The following is an 18,859-nucleotide window of genomic DNA, read 5'->3' as shown; positions in this document are numbered from 1 at the left end:
GAGAGAATGATCAATTTATGCACTCCACCTTCATGCCATTGCCTCCATCGACAGTCGGGATACTCACATCTTTCGTGTTGGAATCGACGATTCAGAAGGCATGGCATGTTTGGAAGATGAGAGCTGCACCTCGCTGAAGGAGGGACTTCTCTGACGGGAATTTTGGGATGGAAATTGACGAAAGGAGCTGCTGGTTCTGTGAGAGATGGCATTGATCAGAGGCACCACACACAGCAAAGACGGCACTCTAATCGATAGTCCCTGCTCTTCGTGGTGTGCTCACTGTCTGCTACAATACCGATGCCAACGGCATTCTGATTGTTTCCGCTGAGGATAAGACGACGAGAAATCTGAGAAAAAGAACACGGTTAGTTGAGGCACGACAGAGGGGATCATGCCGTTTAAGCTGCTGATCTGACTCATGTCAAAGCTCAAGAACAGCGATATTATTCCAGAAGGTAACCATCCATGTCCGGCAAACGGAGCTTTGTGACAATAAACGAAGTCTGTGGATCAATCTGATATAATACACATGGGATGAAAATCAGCTGCTTCATGCTTCGGATCGTGGCTTGAACACAGCTCCAATGGTCTCCAGAGTCTATGTCTGAGATCTGGATGAGACTCTGATTATCTTTCAGACTCTATCGAATGGGAAGTATGCAGAGCAGTTCAAGGGGCTCAAGGACTCGCGCTATGGCATCAAACTGGGCAGGCGCTGAGAAAAACTGATCATTCAAGTGTGTGATGATCATTTCTTCTACGAACAGATTGAGGACTACAATGAACCCACACTAGAGTCTTGGAGAAAGTATGATGATGGATTGGATATCTCAAATTATGACTTTGCCTCTGACGGCTTGAATGAAATTCGCGATGAAGCTAACAATAGAAAGCTTGCTTACCGGCATCGCCATATCTCCTACCTTTACAGCAATGGTCTAGACTCTTTACTTGGTGCAAAACAGTTACAGGAGTGGCATGAACTTTAAGAATTGACCGATGCCTACACTGATGGATGGCTCACATCAGGGAGGAGAATTTTGCAGCAATGTCTAGAACCATCCCATGGAGGCGATTTACTGATTCAGGAGAATGCTAGCATATGCAGTGCGACCTCTTCTGTGAATGTTCTGGTTACCTCATGGGAATACCATGATGACAAGGCCTGATTCAACTGAAGATTCTAAACCAGCAACTTTGGAGTTTGCAGGTTGCATTGCAATTTCTGGATGTCATATAAAGCTGCGCTCTTCCCACTCAACTCTCCTTTCCTTTTATTGTATAAGTTGCTCAACAGCTTTTGGTTCTGTACTTCTGCTTATATGAACTGTGAGGCTTTTTGCTGTATCTTGTCACATCAGGTCATGAGCAACTCAAAGCAAACTTGAATCAAAATAATGTATAATGGGGTGTATGTTTGTGAGAGAACGCTTAACTTCTGAACAAAGCTTAATAGATTGACTCTATTTAGGAGTTTTGAGGTACAGGCAATTGAAATACATGTTTCAGGAATTATGATTGTGTATAGGAAGCTTACATGGAAATTATGGGAAAGACCAATATCTGAAATAGCAACTATTGGCTTTCAAAGACACTGAATATTGTGTTAGTGCCAAGGATTCTAGGTGTTGGCCGTTGAGTAATCGAGGAGGAGATCGGAATAGGCAATATAGTTCTTTGCTTTTGATGACATCCAACATTTGAGTTCTTCTTGTTAGCCTCATTTCTTGCTGTACCTTGAACCCCGTGTTCTGCAGCCCTTGCGCGATCTCTTTGACATTTCTGGTGAACCCGACGTGAAGTGCTGCGTCATCAGCAAGATGGGAGACTCGCAAGAAGAGATGACAGATGATAATGTCATGAAGAACCTGTTTCAGTCATTTACCATGTATATGCAGCAGCAAGTTCATGCAAAACGTGACAGTGATGCCATGGATGCTTTGAAAGCTGTCCAACAGGAGATGAAGCAGTTTAATGGCCAGCAAGTGTCAACTTATCTGCATTTATATGAAGAAAAGATGAAGTTTTTTGGAGTTTCCCAAGATGTTTGGAGCCGCTACTTCTTGCTGATCGTGGTGCGCGCTCTTGAAGGGCGAATTGCAGAAATTCAAGAGGCACATGCAGGTTGGGCTGAATTTAAAAAGGCATTAAAAGATGAATATTTCTTGGAGGATACAGGTCTTATGAATCGCAGGAATTTTTTAGCATGGGTTTCTATGCCTAATAAGGGACTTTCTGTTACCGCTCTTCTGCGAGAATTTGAAAGCCGTTATGATCAATTGGATGGGACTGAACAGCAAGCTTTGGAGATGCAGAAAGTGGAGTTATTTTTGCAAGCTGCAGATGCTGATTTGCAGGAAAAGTTGGATGATCTTTTGGAAGATCAAGCTACTGATTCAGGTTTAAAGACTGAGTGGAGACATGTTATTGATGCTGTGAATGCTCTTGTCAAGAAGCAGCGCAGGAGAGTCAGATTGCATCGAAATACCGGATTAGTTCCTGAAAAATCCTTGGAGACCTCTTCTTCTACCCCTGCTACTTCTTTGCCTAAGCCTACTCCTCCTGTTATGAATCCACCAGTTCCTGCTGCTCCAGTGCCCTTATCTGTAGATGATGTTATTAAAGGCTTGGCGGATTTGACGATTGAAGCAGTTAAAGCTGAAGTTGGTAAGTTAAAGGAGCAACTTATGTCAGTACCTGCTGTAGCACCTGCTCCAGTGACTGCTTTTCCAGCTGGTCAAAGAAAAGGGCGACGATGTATTTGGTGTGATAGCACAGAGCACCAACACTGCAGAGATTGTGATGCTTTTCAGGAAGCACGTAGGAAGAATGTAGTGTTCTGGGGACAAGATGGGAAGATATGGCTGACAGAGACTGGCGCTCCTCTTGACACGAACTTTGGTAAGGGAGGTATGAAGAAGCTTGTTGATGATATGGCTGCGCGATCAGCTTATGTGAGTGTTAGAGGAGATGCTTCAGCTTTTGGAGTCCAGCTTGAGCAGAAATCTGATGGAGACTCTGCCTTATGGTCTTCCGCCTTGGAGATAGCGAGAAGAGGGAAAGTTCAAACTTCTACTATGACTTGTGTGGGCTCTAGCATCCGAGGAGAAACAGGATGGGATTCTCCTGTTGACAGGTATTCTATTTTTGCTTATATTGCTAAAACGCAGGGTTTAGATGCCATGGTTGAAGAAAAGAGAAGAAGAGATGAGGAGGGTCCTAGCTCCTCCAAAAAGACTAGAGGGGGTGACTTTGTTTCACCACCTGTTACAGCTCCACCTATGCCAAATTCTCCAACTCAAACAGGTTCCGATCAACCAATGGGAGACAAGCAGAAGGAAAAGAAGCAATCAAGAAAAGAGCCAGGATTCAAGCTCTTGTCAGACCTTGATATGCAAACGGATATGAGTAAGATTTTTCATGAAAGAATTTTGAATAGTGAAGTCACTTTTACTGTTGGAGAGGCTCTTGGGATTGCTAGAAGAGAAATACAGGATCAGATGCAGGATCTTTTGCGGAGGAAACGTCATGTGATGGAAGGACCTGCTTTACAGGGATTGTGGCATGGAGCTCTTGGGAAAGAGCATGATGATGTAGTGACGGTTGAGAATGCTTCTGTTGATCCGCAATTGGAGAAAATAGTGCAGCCTATGCAGTATGAAGATGATGAGACCCCTATTCTCATTTCTCGCAGCCATTTTTCACGAAGTCATTGGGCTAGAGCAACCACTGAGACAGTGGTAAGGATTGGAGAGAAACAAATTCCCTTGATTGCTTTAGTTGATCATGGTTCTGAGATTAATCTTATTGCTCGAGGTGTTTATGAGAGTGGCAAGTGGCCTATGGATGCAGAGCATGGCTGGCGCATGAGAGCCGCCAATAATACTTCTGGAGATATGTATGCTGCTTGTCCGAGTATCAGAATTTCTATTGGTAATGTTGAAGAGGATTATCATTGCTTTGTTCAGGATTCATGCTCTTATCCGATTATTCTTGGACAGCCTTTCATTACAGAGGCAAGAATGGAAACAAAAGTGATGGATGACGGATCAGCTTATGCACGGATACGCAGTAAAGATGGTATGCGAGCTGTTCAGTTTATGACTATTGGGGTAAATCATCCGAGGAACAGGGACTCCTTGCGTGAGGCACCACTACCTGCGAAGGAGTTGGATTTTCATTAGGTACCGCTGTCTTGCGAGACGCCAGTGGTACGGAGCGGAGAAAAGAGGAGATCTCGCCTCCTGGCAGCCAGTCTTTCTCCAATAACTTTGTTGGGTTTACTTCAGATAGTTCGGTAAGTTATCAGAAAATTTCAGATTTGCCTAGAGCTGCCAGGCAGTACATTGGTCGTAAGGAGAAAGAGTTGAAGAATGCAGGTATTTTGCAAGTAGAAGAGCATGTGGATGGATTGTATGAAGGGATGTCTTATGCAGATACATTGTTTGAGATGAGAGCAATGCTGAAAACTGATGTATGTAAGGGTTCAAAGATCATACCCGTGCAAACCTTGGATATGTTTCAGGAAATTTTTGGTTTTATGCTGCAAACAGAGTTAGAGGCTGAGAAAACTCAGCAAACTGAATTTATGGCTGATCTTGATCAGCTAACAAAATTGCAGAGGGCTGAATCCATTCAGCCAACAGAGTTGAATGCAGAAAAATTTCTGCATACAGAGTTTCAGACTGCACCCATGCAGTCCATAGAGCTAAAGGCTGAAATTTTTCAGCCAACAGAGTTGAATGCAGAAAAATTTCTGCATACAGAGTTTCAGACTGTACCCATGCAGTCCATAGAGCTAAAGGCTGAAATTTTTCAGCCAACAGAGTTAAAAGATGCTGAAAATTTGCAGAAATTGCAGCAAAGGAGAGAGTGCTTGAATGATGCCAAGGTTGACACAAAATATAAAACAGTTGATAAGAAGGTTAAACCGGTTGCAGGCCCGCTTCCTTCTGATAGTGATGAGCAGATTGAAAAAGCTATGAAGCAGCCTATGTTGAGGGATCCTGCGAATATTGGACATAAGTTTACAGCTGAAACTCTTGCAGAATTGAAGATTGGAAATGAAGATTTTTTGCTTCCAGTGGAAAAAGAATGTTTTAGAGAGATGCTTGGACGTCATGGTAAGGAATTTGCTTTCTTTCCACATGAAATTGGCTGCATTAGTCCCGAATTGGTTGCACCTATGGTCATCTTCACTGTTCCTCATGTACCATGGAATATTCGTCCTATACCTGTGCCTAAAGCACACTTGCCAAAGCTGATAGAGTTGCTGAATGAGAAGATTAAAATGGGGATTTTGGAGCCCTCTTCTGCACCCTATTCTAACAGGTGGTTTACTGTACCAAAGAAGAATGGTACTTTGAGATTTATTCAGGATATGCAGCCCGTGAACAAGGTGACAATCAGGAATGTGGGAACAGGTCCAGTTGTGGATGAATTTGCTGAAGCTTTTGCAGGACGAGCCATCTATTCACTAGGTGACTTGTATTCAGGTTATGATCAGTTTCAGCTTGCCTTGGAAAGCAGGGATATTACTACTATGCGGACACCTATTGGTCTTGTGAGGATGTGTACCTTACCTCAAGGTGCTACAAACTCAGTTGCTCATATGATGAATGCTATGCATAGAGTTCTTCGAGACTATATTCCGCAGTATACCATGCCTTTTCTAGATGATGTGCCTATTAAGGGTTGTGCAGAAGAAGAAAAGAATGAAAGTCTTGATTTGGGTGGATGTAGACAGTTTGTGGCTGATCACTTGATTGCTTGTGAGCAAATTTTGACACGATTAGAGGAGGTAAATTTGACACTTTCAGGGCTGAAATCTGTCTTTGCTGTTAATGAAGTCATCATAGTTGGGCATATGGTTGGATATTATGGCAGAAAGCCTTCTCCTGCAAAGGTGGATGCCATAAACAGGATTGCAGAGTATTGCTCGACTACTTCAGAGGTGCGGAGATTTGTGGGAGCTTGTGTATTTTACATGATTTGGATTCCTCATTTTGCTCATATTGCAGATGTTCTCTATCAGTTGCTTCGAAAGGGGCAGAAATTTCATTGGGATGAGAAGCATTCAAAAGCCATGCGTAAGCTTAAGAAGCTGTTGCATTCAGCTCCTACTCTACGCAAGGCAGATTATCAGTGTGGACGGCCGATCATGTTGACAGTTGATACTAGCCCTATTGGTATAGGTTGGGCTGTGGGACAGGATGATGCTGATGGAAATAGGTATGCTATCCGCTTTGGAGCTAAAGTTCTTAATGAACGACAAAGGAGATATCCGCAGATCAAAAGAGAGTTGTGGGGAGTAGTCACTGCATTGAAGTGTGATAAAGGGTATTTCATTGGAGCTTCAGTTATTGTGGAAACAGATTGTTTGCCTTTGCTTGGCATGATTACTAGTTGCTCGACTCCAGATATAGCGATGCTTCGATGGATTGCCTATATCAAATCATTGAATCCAGAATTTCGACACATAGCAGGGAAAGATAATCCAGTTGCTGACATGCTTTCTAGAGCGAGATATGAGGATGAGGAGTCAATGCTTGCAGAAGATGATGAGACAGAGCTTGCTGCTTCTGTCCTTATTCATGATTGTCATGTATCTACTGTTGAAGCTTTTATTGAAGAACTTTATGTTGATGAGTGGCTGCAAATTGGACAGTATTTAAGTTCATTGACTCGAAGAGCTGATTGGACAGATGATGAATTCAAGAAAATCAGAAGGAAGGCTTATGGGTATTTCTTGAAAGATGGTTTTCTTTGGAAGCATCCAAGAAAGAGAGGAGGCTTGCCCTTGAGAGTAGTTTGTGATATAGCGATGCAAATATAGATTATGCGAGAGTTTCATGAGAGCTCATGGGCTGGACATAGAGGTGTATGGGCTACCTATGAGAAAATCAAAGACAGATACTGGTGGAAAGGGATGTATAAAGATGTTTCTCACTTTGTGGAGACTTGCAGGGATTGCCAGCTTTACTCTATAGTGCGACATCGTGATGAGTTGCATCCGACTTATCCACTATGTATGCATTACAAGTGGGTGATAGACTTGGTTACTTTGCCAGTGGGACTTTGGCAGATGAGATATCTTGTCTTGGCTAGGGAGGATCTTACAAACTATGTTGAAGGTAGACCGTTGCGGACGAAGACCACCACTACAGTATGTAAATTCTTGTTGGAAGAAATATTTTGCAGGTATGGATGTATAGGCAAGATTACAGCTGATCGTGGAGAGCTAGATGCTGATGAAGCTAGAGAATTCTTCTCACGGCTTGGGATTAAATTGGCTCTTACTACTGCCTATAATCCAGAGGGAAATGGCAAAAGTGAAAGAGGACATCCGCCAATAGTTAAAGCATTGGCAAAAGCTTGTAGAGGTCGGATTGGAGATTGGCCGAGATTACTACCTTTTGCATTATGGGCTGATCGCTCTACACATAGTGTGACTACTGGATACATGCCTGCGGAGTTGATGTATGGGCAAAAACCTGTCATGCCTACTGAAATTTGTGCTCTCACTTGGAGTGTTCTTCCTTGGCATGAGAATTTATCAAGGGAAGAGCTGTTAGCCCTTCGGATTCGTCAATTAGAGAGAAGGACTGAAGATGTGCAGCTAGCCATTGACCGTTTGAAGGCAGCCCGTCTCAGAAATAAGGACAGGTTTGATTTAAGGCATCGCTTGAGGCCTAGAGCCATAAAAGAAGGAGATTGGGTTCTAGTCTACGACAGTAGTCTAGAAAATCAGCATAATAGCATGAGAAAAATGGTTCAAAGATGGTTTGGACCGTATGAAGTGAAAAAGGTTTTTGACAATGGTACCTATGAGCTGGTTGAATTAGATGGAACATTATTGAGGGTGCCTATTGCTGGAAAACGAGTCAAGATTTTTAAGAGAAGAGAAGATGAAGAATATGAACTTGAAGCATTGACAGAAGATGAGCAGGTAGGAGAAAGACATGCTGAAAAAACAGAGGACATAGATGATGAAGCTGATGGAGAAACGGGTCCATTAGAATCAGAGATGGACTTGACCTGTTTGTGGACTTGAATGATCCTGGATAGTTGGCACATCCGGAGGATGCGCAGGTTTAGAGGGGATGGATGTCGTGATGCTGCGCATCTGAGCCGTGAACACCTCCATTTTTGTTGTGCATTTGTGTTAATTTCTGCGTGTGATTCATTGTTTGTGTGGCGCATTTTAATAAACTACATTCAATGTATGTATATATTCCCTTAAATGTATTGCATATTCGATGCTTGTAATAGGAAGGAAAACCTATCCTACCCTTTGTAGACCGTCCTGTTCGTGGGAGCATCCGAGACTTGGGGCAAGCTTAGAATGAGTCCTTCACTGAACCAGATGGTAATCAGGACTCTAGTGATAAGGTCCCTGATTTTGTTGAGACTATGATATACTGTCCAAACGAGGCCGTTCATATGGTTGGTCGCTATGCATCGAAGGAGGAATGGATACATATGGAAACATCCAAAGATTTCTTATCAATAAAGATTTTAAAGCACACATTACAATTTGGGACTTCAAAAGAAAGAGATCAAGGGGACAAGAGTGTTATGAATAACATACTTCAGTTTATTCAAACATTTGTTTGCTGAAACATACACGTGTGAAAACAACAATGAATCAAGGTTTGCTACCCATGTTTATGGAAGAAATCTCATCTTTCTTAAAGAAGGATTTGAATGGCGAAAGGGGGGGGAAAAAGTTCATTGAATCCAGGACCTCCCCGTGCTCGAAATGGGAGAGCTATTTTTGAAATGGGTTGTTATTCTTGGAAAAGGAGGGCATTCGGGATGACTCTGCGGAGGATAAGAGCGAAGGAGTAGAGCGCATCACTGTGGGGGAGGACGGGAGCAGAGGTTAGAGAGTATCAAGGAGAGAATGATCAATTTATGCACTCCACCTTCATGCCATTGCCTCCATCGACAGTCGGGATACTCACATCTTTCGTGTTGGAATCGACGATTCAGAAGGCATGGCGTGTTTGGAACATGAGAGCTGCACCTCGCTGAAGGAGGGACTTCTCTGACGGGAATTTTGGGATGGAAATTGACGAAAGGAGCTGCTGGTTCTGTGAGAGATGGCATTGATCAGAGGCACCACACACAGCAAAGACGGCACTCTAATCGATAGTCCCTGCTCTTCGTGGTGTGCTCACTGTCTGCTACAATACCGATGCCAACGGCATTCTGATTGTTTCCGCTGAGGATAAGACGACGAGAAATCTGAGAAAAAGAACACGGTTAGTTGAGGCACGACAGAGGGGATCATGCCGTTTAAGCTGCTGATCTGACTCATGTCAAAGCTCAAGAACAGCGATATTATTCCAGAAGGTAACCATCCATGTCCGGCAAACGGAGCTTTGTGACAATAAACGAAGTCTGTGGATCAATCTGATATAATACACATGGGATGAAAATCAGCTGCTTCATGCTTCGGATCGTGGCTTGAACACAGCTCCAATGGTCTCCAGAGTCTATGTCTGAGATCTGGATGAGACTCTGATTATCTTTCAGACTCTATCGAATGGGAAGTATGCAGAGCAGTTCAAGGGGCTCAAGGACTCGCGCTATGGCATCAAACTGGGCAGGCGCTGAGAAAAACTGATCATTCAAGTGTGTGATGATCATTTCTTCTACGAACAGATTGAGGACTACAATGAACCCACACTAGAGTCTTGGAGAAAGTATGATGATGGATTGGATATCTCAAATTATGACTTTGCCTCTGACGGCTTGAATGAAATTCGCGATGAAGCTAACAATAGAAAGCTTGCTTACCGGCATCGCCATATCTCCTACCTTTACAGCAATGGTCTAGACTCTTTACTTGGTGCAAAACAGTTACAGGAGTGGCATGAACTTTAAGAATTGACCGATGCCTACACTGATGGATGGCTCACATCAGGGAGGAGAATTTTGCAACAATGTCTAGAACCATCCCATGGAGGCGATTTACTGATTCAGGAGAATGCTAGCATATGCAGTGCGACCTCTTCTGTGAATGTTCTGGTTACCTCATGGGAATACCATGATGACAAGGCCTGATTCAACTGAAGATTCTAAACCAGCAACTTTGGAGTTTGCAGGTTGCATTGCAATTTCTGGATGTCATATAAAGCTGCGCTCTTCCCACTCAACTCTCCTTTCCTTTTATTGTATAAGTTGCTCAACAGCTTTTGGTTCTGTACTTCTGCTTATATGAACTGTGAGGCTTTTTGCTGTATCTTGTCACATCAGGTCATGAGCAACTCAAAGCAAACTTGAATCAAAAGAATGTATAATGGGGTGTATGTTTGTGAGAGAACGCTTAACTTCTGAACAAAGCTTAATAGATTGACTCTATTTAGGAGTTTTGAGGTACAGGCAATTGAAATACATGTTTCAGGAATTATGATTGTGTATAGGAAGCTTACATGGAAATTATGGGAAAGATCAATATCTGAAATAGCAACTATTGGCTTTCAAAGACACTGAATATTGTGTTAGTGCCAAGGATTCTAGGTGTTGGCCGTTGAGTAATCGAGGAGGAGATCGGAATAGGCAATATAGTTCTTTGCTTTTGATGACATCCAACATTTGAGTTCTTCTTGTTAGCCTCATTTCTTGCTGTACCTTGAACCCCGTGTTCTGCAGCCCTTGCGCGATCTCTTTGACAACGCGATGGATGTTCTTCCTGGAGCGCTTCATGAAAACCTTAAAAGGCTTTGTGCGACAACGAGCTCGTCCAGAAGGTAGCATGGCGGAAGGTTGGTTGGTGTCAGAGGCTTTAGTGCATATCTCACAATGGCTACCAATGGTGGAACCAGACAATGAAATGCTATGGACGCTGAAGGACGATGATAGGCTGACTGGAGATGTGGTGGTTGGAAATGGGGTAGAAAAAAGAATGGATACCTCAATGGAAGAGAAGGCGAATCGCTTTTGTATGTTGCACCATGCCTCCATGGAGACTTGGCTCGCCAAGTACCAGATTGCAAGGCAAGATCGAGAGGAAGCGCGAGCTGAATTCCGACGCAGTACGCATCACCGACCGATACGATATCCCGAAGGCATGGAGGAGATGCCACATCTAATTTGAGTGTTTCAATGTGCAGTACAAAATATATAGTGCAGCGTGGTCACGCGGACGGCATTTTCGGGTGGAGCGTATTGACAAAATGCGCTCCACAATGGACTGTGGTGTCATGGCAAGGTTTGAGCAAGAGAGCCGGCGACAAGCAACGGATCCGAACATGGTTGTGGATGAGATGGAGTATTTTGGGAACTTGCAAAGTATTATTACGGTGGATTACCGTAGCTTCTCCATGATACTATTCGATGTTGTGCAGTGGTTCAAAGTGGTACTTGGAGGAGCTGGAGCAACAATTCGACGAGGTCCATCTAGATTTCTCGAAATAGATTCCGAAAAAAAATGGACGGATTTGCGCGACACCTTTGTGTTGCCCATTGTGAACAGATACAAAAAAATAGTCATTTGCTTGCTAATTGTAATACGACATGGTTTATGTCAAACTCGCTTTGTAAGTGTTTGTGAACAGGTAATCTTCTATCTAAACCCCCGACAACCTCGATGGTGGTATGTTATATCTTCAACTCCTCGAGGTGCGAGAGTATATGATCAAAGCGATGTTCTAGGCATAGATGAAGAAAATATGCAAATAGAGGGATCGATATTACAAGGGGTGGAGGCCACCGCAAGCTTGGAGCCCGCATCGGCTAACAATGATGGAAATACAGAAGTCGTAGAATTTTTTGAGAACGAGGCAGACTCATTCTTTTGTGGTGATATGTCTATCGACCTTCCAGTGTATGCAGAGTTGTGTCAGGAGATTAACATGGGACCATAGAATACTTCATTCTTGGAGAATTGTATTACTCAATTCGTTGTTTAGATCTTCCATAAAGGTAGATAAGATATGCATTTTAAGAGGGATTTTTCAAAAATGATTTATATTAATGTGCTTTGTATAGTTTAAATTGATTATTCTAACATCATTTTTTATTAGTGCAGGTATCGACATTTTCAGGATGAGTCGAGGGATGAGCGATGAGGAGTTTCAGGACATGATGGCACGCATGTCTCCAGATCAGCTCGCGAGATGCAGAGAGATGGCAGATCAGGAGCTGTCTCGTTCTTCGTCAGGGCGCTCTGCTAGATCAGCTTCAGCGCGATCAGATGCTTCAGCTTCGAGCAGACGATCTCGACGCTCGTGACTTGGGCCAGAGGGAGGGACTGCGACTGCAGGAGGATCAAGGGGGTACTGTTGTGGAGACCCGGACGTGGTGTCTCCGTCTCGTCGTTCAGCTAGAGCGGCGTCACCTCCAAGATTTGTCACACCTGTGGGGACGTCCACTCCAGTTACTCCGGCTTTTGCGCAGCCGTCGGCAGATGGCACGCCTTTTGGTGGCACTCCTTTTGGTGGCACCCCTTTGAGTGGCACTCCGGGAGAGGGTACCCCCGTCGGTACACCGGATGTACAGGGGTCTCCTGGATATGCCCAAGAGCGTGGACGGAGATGGGAGAGGGCCCATCTTAGGCAGACTCCTAGGGGCTATGGATACCTAGTGGATAGTAGGTCAGGAGCCATCATCATGAATGATGAGGGGAGGAGGGTGATGGCTCGCATGAGGGAGTTGTGCCAATAAGTTTTTCGGCACAACGTCCTGGATTATTGGAGGAACATACTGGAGGGGAACAAGGACTACATAGTAGCATCCTTGCATGAGGAGTTCCCGGTGCCAGCCGCAGTAGATAGATTCTCTACGGGCTGGATGATGGATTGCATGCGTGCATACATGTCACATAGACGATCCGACACACGCAAGGCAATCAAGAGTGGGGCTCCAAAGCCCGAGTGGTTAGATGCAGACGACTGGCGCCGACTGAGGGAGGAGGCTACAGATTCGCCAGGACGTTGGAGTCAGCAGCGGGAGGAGGCGAGGGCACGAATCGAGGCCGAATCGGTGCATCATCTTGGGAGTAGCGGCCACAGGACATATTTGCAAGACTTTGTAAGTTTCTCTTTTGTTTTGCTTATTTGTTTTTTTGAGATATTCTTTGTACTGACAATCATGTTTCTAACAGTTTAGCATTTTGTTTTCTTTGCAGCACTCCATTACAAATCGCGATCCGCAAGGCCTTGAGACTTGATATGCAGAGAGGCACGGTCTCAGGGCATTGATCGACCGATTGTATAGATGCGGCGGCCCTGTAAGTCACTCATCTTTCTTGTCCGTAGTTACCATGAGATATTTTAATGCATTATTGTATGGTGGATTGATATGTTTGTTCTTTTTCTATAGAATCCATTTGATGCTCCTTTGTAGCGGTACGAGCTTTCGGGGGACAATGATTTGTAGCTCGCCCTTGGATCCTTAGAGCTCACACACCTTTAGTTTTTAGTCGCCTGATCTATGTAGACATTTTCTATGTATTAGTGATATCGTTTCATGATTGTACCAATCGCATTTTATGCGATCATGTATTTATTTCATGTATCAGTTTGATGATTTCAGTATACATTCTTTTTGTTTGCAAACACTTTGTATGCAACAGTGCATAAACTATTTTGTATGGCTCTCATACAGCACACAGTGCTATATGTGGCAAGGCCACAAATTTTTTTTTTCTCTGTTTACCGTCGCTATTTGCGTCGCAAATTTACTGCTCGCGTCGCTATTGGCGTCGCTATGAGCGTCGCAAATTGTCTGCAACCGTCACTATATGCGACGCATATAGCGACGAAAATAGCGACGATTCTATGGCGTCGTCAATAACGACGCTTTTTGCGACGACGGGGGCAAATTTTGTTATTTGTATTTTCGTCGCTTTAAACGTCGCTATAAGGTCTATATCTTGTAGTGATTGCTATGGTTTTTTGTCATTTTGGCTAGAAGTCATGGTCTATTTTCAATTAGAAGATTTCTTCATTTCAATAGCATACTATGGTTCATGACAAAAAAGAGCCACTTGGATATTTTCTTTATCTTTTTTGGATTAAAAAGTTATGAATAATAAATGAGTAACACAATAAGTATTTTTGAATATTAGCTAGTAAAAAACTTTAGGAAGGTAGGGTTTTGCTAAAAACATTACATTAGGAAGGGGAATAATATATCATATGGCACATAATTATATGGTTTAGGATTGAGCATGGGTAGGAGAAGGGTGTAAGAATAAATTTAACATGATCCACTTTTTCTACTAATTTTCATATGGCAAATAGCATATCTTGCTAGCATAACAAGACTAAAAAGGGAGATTTTAATCATGATGATAGATAAGAAAATAACAATAATAAAAAACTTATGTCACTACCCCATTCCAATTTATTAAAAAATTCCTTTAGTCTTTTAAAAACTAGTAAAATTTCTAAAGTCTTATCAATTTGTTAATTTACTTTTTTGCAAATTTTAAATGGATAAGTTTTTACACAAAGACATTTTTAGATATCTATAATCTAAAAGGAAGCATGGAGTGTTTAAAGCTAAATAGGAAAATTTCCCCCTCTTTTTTCATTAGTTGGTGCTTAGAGGATGAGGCTTCTCAAAGGGGCATTACATGCTAGTTTCAAGGTGGTGCTCCAATGATAATGCGAAAGAATTGGATAAGGAATAATGGTGCAATCATAATGAGAGGGAAGTAGGTAGGGGGTTCCACAAGGAAAGATGTGGGAGGGCACCAAAAGCCAACCAAACAAAAGAAGAACCACTTGACTCATTGTGATCTCAACCTCCGAAGACGGAAAAATCTAATCATTTCTAGAAAGTGAGGAGCCATAAGATGGTGCATGCAAAGTATGCAAGGAAAAGGAGAGACTAGGTAGGTTTCAAATCTATGTGTGTATGTGTGTCTCTATTTCTATCTCTCTTTGTCTCTCTTGCTCTCCCTTCCTCTTTGCAAGAGACTCAATGTGTAGTATCTCCCATTATGTGTATATGTTATGGGCCAATGGAGCGCTCCCAAAATTTTTGTACCCAAAGAAAGAAAGCTTTTTCCCAACTATCATAGATTTCCATGAGGCTTATGGACTTTCCATGGAAGATGTGGATCCGAAAGTACTGAAATGGGATGATGTTTCAAACATGGAGTGGTTCACACGAGAGTAGCCACCACTATCAGATTAAGTGAATCATCATCCATGCTAAAGCTACAAGTAGGTCGTGTTGTTTTAGTATAGTATCTAATAGAAAACACCCACCAATATGAAGATTACATTAGTAAAAAAATGAACTCACAAATGGGCCCTTAAAAATAATATAGTTTAAGATGTGGGCATTTTGGATTGTCCAATAGAAAGGCTAGATGTTGACATCCATGGAGGGTGAATCTTCTCTCTCCAAATCTTGGGTTTTCTATTTAAAAAAAGGGATAGTGGGGGATCAAAAAAAGGGAGAATGAATAGTACACAAAATTTGAGTTTCTCTCACCTCGTATTTTTCCCCTTTTTTTGGAGAATTTTCAATTTTGGTTTTTTCCCTCTCACGAAATCAGTTTGACCCAAAAGTTGAGCAATATACCACTTTCCCTCTCTTCTCTATACTCGTGATTTTTCGTCTCCATTGAAGCTCCCTGCTATGAGTAATTAGGGTTTTGAGCGTTCTGCTTACCGCTACACTTTCTTCTCCACACAGCTCCAGATTTTGGGCAAAACACAGGTGGCCATCTCTCTTTGCATTTTCTCTTGTTTGCTATTTTTTCAATAGGGTTTGATGTCATTTCTTACTGTTGTTGTTGTTTTATTGCAGAGGTTGTTTGGGGCGGGAGACAGAGGTGCTCATCTCTCTCTCATTTCTTTCCCCCCTCTCTCTATGTGCTGTTTCTTTTTTATGTTGTGCTTTCAATAGAATTTGATGTTGGTTCTAATTGTTGTTTTCTTGCAGATTTTATTTGGAGCAAGAGGCAAAGGTGTTAATCTCTCTCTTTGTTTGGTTTTTTTTTTTTTTGCTGATATCTTTTCAATGTAACACAATGTTAGTTCTAACCCTTGTTGTTGTTTTATTGCAGAGATCGTTTTGGGTGACATTGCATAAGTGCTTATCTCTCCCTCCCTCTCTCTTTCTCTCTCTATGTTTCCCCTTTTCTACTATTTTTTCAGTATACCTTCATGTAAATACTAACTCTTGCAAATTTGTCTTTTGTAGAGATCAATTTGGGCAAGATTGGATAGATGCTCATTTCTTTCTCTCTCCCGCATACTCACAAACTCTCTCTTTCTTCCTCTTTGCATTATCCCTTTTCTACTATCTTTACAATAGTGTTTGATGCTAGTTCTAACTTAAGGATCAATTATTGTTGCAGCACTTAACATAAGGTAAAGCAGAGATTCTGTAGCTCATTTTACAAGTAAATTTACTATATTTTATGGTGCCAAAATTTATTCATTTAATTAGTGACTTTTATGTTTGATGGAATTGATGTTTTCTTATGTCCATCATTTGCAATGGATTTTGATTAGCAATGATTCAATCTTATCTTCAGCAGATCAGCTTATAGGTAAATTGGCCATGTTTTGTATTGCTTCTATTCATACAGTTATCTAGATATTTTTTGTTAAAAGGGATTCATGCAAGTATTTTTGTTAAAAAAGATTCATGCAAGTGTTATTTTGTACATGCAGGTATTGTACAAGGTTTAGATGAAGCATATAATTCTCGATCAACTATTTTGATGTGGTGAGTGATTCCTTTGTGTTGGGATGATATGGATCTGCTGGAAGTCGATGGTTCAAAAATCATCTACTTTATTGGTCCTATGTGTCCATTTGGATCTCCATGCCAATTGGCAATGATCCATGAAACTCTTGTATCATATCATCCATATAACACACAATGTGTTGAGTCTTAGAATATCTCAAGTGTCAATCCAATGTGCCTATTAAGATTTGCATGCCATGTGGCTGCTATCCTTGTAACAACTACTCTATAATACGCACATTTCATACAATGTATTGAGTCAAATCAAACTCCTCTTCATTATAATAAAATTTATTTTGGCAAATTTTTTTGATTATTCTTGTGCTATTCTTTTCATTATATTTCATGTAAATGGTATGATTAAAGTGATGACTTGAAATTAAATCTATACTTTGTGTTGATGTATATATCCACACGCGTTTCGATATCAATGTTTATGTCTATTTACAAAAGTGTAAACATCTCTTAATGTCATGTTGATTTGTATGGCATATTGGTGATTACTGGACAGACTTAAAATGCTTATTATTTAGGGGTTAATACATACTTCTTTACATCTAATGCGTAGGTTATAATGCTTGACAGAAGAACAAGCATTCTCTCGATAGAAGTACGTAACAGAAAAGATGAAGAAGGGAATTGGATCATTGATACGTATCATTGCTCGTCTTGGGTACATATGCGTCTAAGTATAAAGGGAGCTTTCAGAGTGAAAGCATCTGCAATTGTAGATGTATCAAAGCACTGGACGGGTAAAATTTAGCTCTTAGACAAAGGAATGTTGATTCTTACCTTGTAACAAAGGCGTTTGTACAACATGTATTCATGCAAAAACAAATACATATTGCACCCACTGTGCCCTTTCAACGAAACATTGCAAACAATAAGTAGTTACAACTCATTGAGAATGAGAAATTTCATGATACCTATGTAACAGCTTGTCTTGTATTTACAGAAGTGTACCCTTCGGATTGTTGTGAGTGGCAAAATGTTGAGAGTTTCACTGGTTCTTTTAAGTGTTACCACCTCAAAATTGGTAGATTTCTCTTTGAGGGGCGTACAACTAAGCAACTCGCTGAGGACCTTGTTTTTTTCTATGACTCCAAGTACATATTACCCAAGGGGAGTCGAGAATATGGAACCCTTGAGTCTATGCACATATCGAATCTCAATAGCATAGAATGGCCATTATGTAGTAGCCACATTTTGCACATGTGTAGCACAAAAATTTTAATAGACATATTGAATTATATGAAGCCAAGCACTGGCTCAAAGAATGTACATGTAAGCTGGTTCATACTGATTGCAATTTTTGCACACATGTTCAAGGAATCTAAGGGTTTGAGACGTACCAAAAGCACGTACGTCATAAAAAATACATTACAGGATTATGTAACAAGGATTCTAAGCAAAACTTGGACATAAAAAATAACTCACAGTCTTGACATAGTGAAGTGTCTAGTCACAACAAGTGATATGGCTTTTAGGTAAAAAATTTCTCTCTTAGTTAACTATTATCTTACTTTGGGATGAATCGGCTAACTTTCCTTTCCAATTACAGGTACTTTGTCGCATGACAAAATTTATGCCTAGTGTTCAAGTATCGTTGATGGAGGATGCTCAAGGGTAAATGGTTGTGCCTTGATCAAGACATGTGAGAAAGTGCAGCTGTGGATGTTACTGTCATTTGTGACAGCTGCGAGCCCCAAGTGTTGCAAATGGAGGATGATTGGCCCTTGAGTATAATGCAGCAGGAAATTACAATATTAATGCAGAATCCACCTGTTAGCTTCTATTTTAAACTAGATGGTAGGAAAATTCGAACCCAAGCCGAGGATACTGTTGCCAGCGGAAAATATGTAGCTCCACATATTTTAGAAATTATAGAGTCTCCTTAAAAATCCCAACACCACAAGTTGGAATATCCAACACTTGTAAAATTTTGGATTTTTTTGGCCAATAGAATATTGTCGCTTACAAACTTGCAATATTTAAAAATTATGGTATTTATGCAAAATCATACACTTATTATACACTTTCCACATCAGCACATTTATATATGCATGTAAACTTTACAAATATGTAAGTAAAGCCATAACTAAATATCGTATGCAAACAACCCTTTAATGGTTTA

General features: G+C 41.4%; 1 long non-coding RNA gene and 2 pseudogenes across 1 annotated transcript; all 3 read left to right on the top strand.

Moving 5' to 3' along the window:
• The first annotated feature begins 587 nt into the window (after positions 1 to 587).
• Positions 588 to 1,309, top strand: LOC148021127 (protein phosphatase EYA pseudogene; annotated as a pseudogene).
• Positions 1,310 to 9,489: 8,180 nt separating this feature from the next.
• Positions 9,490 to 10,291, top strand: LOC148021126 (protein phosphatase EYA pseudogene; annotated as a pseudogene).
• A 2,629-nt stretch (positions 10,292 to 12,920) lies between these two features.
• LOC148021125 (uncharacterized) lies at positions 12,921 to 13,459 on the top strand. The gene is made up of 3 exons (XR_015694730.1): positions 12,921 to 13,041; positions 13,139 to 13,240; positions 13,333 to 13,459. It is a non-coding gene; the product is annotated as an uncharacterized LOC148021125 (long non-coding RNA).
• The last annotated feature ends 5,400 nt before the right edge of the window (positions 13,460 to 18,859 follow it).

This window comes from Lygodium microphyllum, chromosome 18 (genome assembly GCF_053477565.2).
Source record: "Lygodium microphyllum isolate KBCC chromosome 18, Lygodium_microphyllum_v1.1.10, whole genome shotgun sequence".
Lineage (NCBI taxonomy): Eukaryota > Viridiplantae > Streptophyta > Polypodiopsida > Schizaeales > Lygodiaceae > Lygodium > Lygodium microphyllum.
The sequence above is the reverse complement of the archived record's forward strand: the minus strand, read 5'-3'. Positions and strand labels throughout refer to the sequence as shown.